The following is a 2,705-nucleotide window of genomic DNA, read 5'->3' as shown; positions in this document are numbered from 1 at the left end:
GTCTAGCCCCCACAGCATGTTTGGTGGGTCGTAATCACCCAGTATACATTTCGGCAGTGTGTCGCTTTGCTTAGGGCGTGTTTTATTAGTTATCGCATGACCAGGAATAGGTGCTTAAGACTGCAAATTTAAAGAACGAACGGGTTTGCTTGCGATTTTTTTGCCAGGGAGAAATGCTACACACTTGTAGTTTTTTGTGCTTACTAGTTCTATTATTTGCGGACTAAGCTAGCAAGCTTACTATGATTGCAGTGAGGAAGTTCCGGTTTTATGTCATCATCACCATCACCATCATCATCACCAGCCTATCTACGCCCACTGCAGGGCAAAGGTCTGTCCCACTAATCTCCAATTATCCCCGTCCCAGGCTAACTGCGCCCAATTTATCCCCGCAAACTTCTTGATGTCATCTGTCCATCCAACTTTCTACCGCCCCCTGGCACGCTTGTCTCCTTTAGGGATCCACTCTGTTGCCCTTAATGACCAGCGGTTATCTTGCCTTCGCATTACATGCCCTGCCCACGTCCACTTCTTAATTTCTATTATGTCCTTAACACGCGTTTTTTCCCTGACCCACTCCGTTGTCTCCTTGTCCCTTAATGTTACACCTATCATCTTCTGTTTCATTGCTCTTTGAGTCGTCTTCAATTTATTTTGAACCCTCTTAAAGAGTAGGTGAGTACCGGTAAGATTCAGCTGTCATACACTTTGTCCTTCATGGACAATGGGAGGCTGCTATTCATTATCTGACAATGCCTGCCGAATGCACTCCACCCCATCCTTATCCTTCTAATTACCTCTGCCTCATAGTTGGGATCCGGAGTCACAAATTGGACGGTTTTACGTACACCCAAGAGCAGAAGTTGGCGGACCGCGAAAGCAGTAATTTTGAGTTATTTCTCAGCCGCACGGCAGCCCGGAGTACTATGTGCGGTAGTTTTCATTAGTTCAGTACTGATACGACATCTCGCATGCGTTCGACAGTTTGTCGTGCTGTTTGGTGAGGAAATGACCTAAGATTGTCATTACACTGGTCCGTAAACTTTTGATCGTGGCTGTGCAAGTTGTGTAATCGAGAAGCTTGACATCAGGAGCGTTGGTGTCCTTCAATGTGGTTATGTCCGATTTGGTTTGTTGAGGAAGTATAAGGTGTTCGGCGTGTTTATCAGTACACGCGTGACAATTCCAGTTGTGTGCAAGCAGGCTTTTTTGAGCTCCAGATGATCTCCAGTTAAGTGTAGAACACAGAGGAGTCTTTGTCGTCCCTGTTTTGGTCATGGTTAGCAGGCAGTGATTGCTGCTACACTTCCTTGTTCTTTTTATAAGGGCGCCGTAGCTCCTGTACTTGATTTTAATGGTTTTGGAAACGTTGTGACATGCTGTCAATGCGGTTTGGAATTGCTCCAAATGATTCTGTCCGGACAACCTTGGTGCTATTTATGGTGCAGGTAATCATCTCTTCAATTTGTGATAGGGTAGGGGTAGTTGGTGGCATCAGATAATCTCGGATAAATTTCACGTGGGTAGATTTACGGTGCGGCGATATTTCGACACAGGCGTGTTCGCCTTTCGTTTCTATAATAAATGTAGCCGCCAGGGCAGAAATCCGACTTAAGTCCTTGGCCTCAGCAGCCTGAGGCCAAGGACTTGGGCCTTAGCCACAGAGCCACCGAGGTGGGTCTTGAGGTGCAGTCGGATACTAGGGGTTCATAGGGCTTCTGTCGTGCGTATATCTTGCTTTGAAGAATCATCATGTTTCAACGACCGTACACTCAGCCTGTATGCTGGTGTGTCTCAGACAAGCATCACTGGGCTTGAAGGAGTCTCCATACATAACGTCATTGTTACCTTCTGTTGAATAAGAAAACAATGCGGCCACGCACCACATAGATCAGTAACCAGCGAAGCTCCGGATTGTCGTCGCGTCTGCGGGATCCGCGGTACGCTGTTGACCCTTGCGGTCGGCTACATAAGCCTGGCACGGGGTAGACGAGCACGTTCCCGTTCCTGTTTGCGGCGTCGCTGGTCGTGAGCTGCCTGTATTGGATTGCAAAAACTTCATTGGTGCCTGCGAAAAAAGTCCTATTGCTAGGTCTTTATGACTTGGCTGGAGTCGTCACCGCAGATGTGGCCTGCACCTCGGTGGATGGCGAGTGGCTTAGACATTTAAAAGTAACGTGCGTCTAGTGTTTGCCGTTGCTACATTTACACCCGTAAATCCGCACAACCCCACCCTTGCCCGCCGTTTTAGCCTGAGCCGCGCGTCTGTGATTTAAGGCTCTAAGCAGAAATGTGCTGTCGCATGTAAAATGCGCTTCGTCATGGCCCAGCAGGCGTGTTGCTGGCGGTGGTGTTTAGAAATGAGTGGACCTAGCCTTGCGCGGTACGATGGCAATTGCACACTCGATCAGCACAATTTTACCGGTGTGCGCGGGAACTCAAGAGTCAGTCAGGGTTGTGTCCCTCAAAAGCCAGAGGATCCGGCGCAAAACGTCTGGTCTCCTTGTGCTACAACGGAGGGAAAATCAAATCATCCAAAGAGGCACCATTACGGTGTACAAAGCATTCATTTAGATATGAAGTGAGCATAAACTATAGTACATAAGTGTAAACAAATGTAAGCCTATATTAACTACTACGCAACGGCATGATAGAAGAGCAGCTTAGCCCAAGCAGGGTGAACCTTATGCTTTATTTAATGTGGA

Source organism: Haemaphysalis longicornis, unplaced genomic scaffold, assembly GCF_048455015.1.
Source record: "Haemaphysalis longicornis isolate Haplotype H1 unplaced genomic scaffold, Haemaphysalis longicornis Haplotype H1 scaffold_1, whole genome shotgun sequence".
In the NCBI taxonomy this organism is placed as follows: Eukaryota; Metazoa; Arthropoda; class Arachnida; order Ixodida; family Ixodidae; genus Haemaphysalis; species Haemaphysalis longicornis.
Note: the sequence above shows the minus strand (reverse complement) of the source record.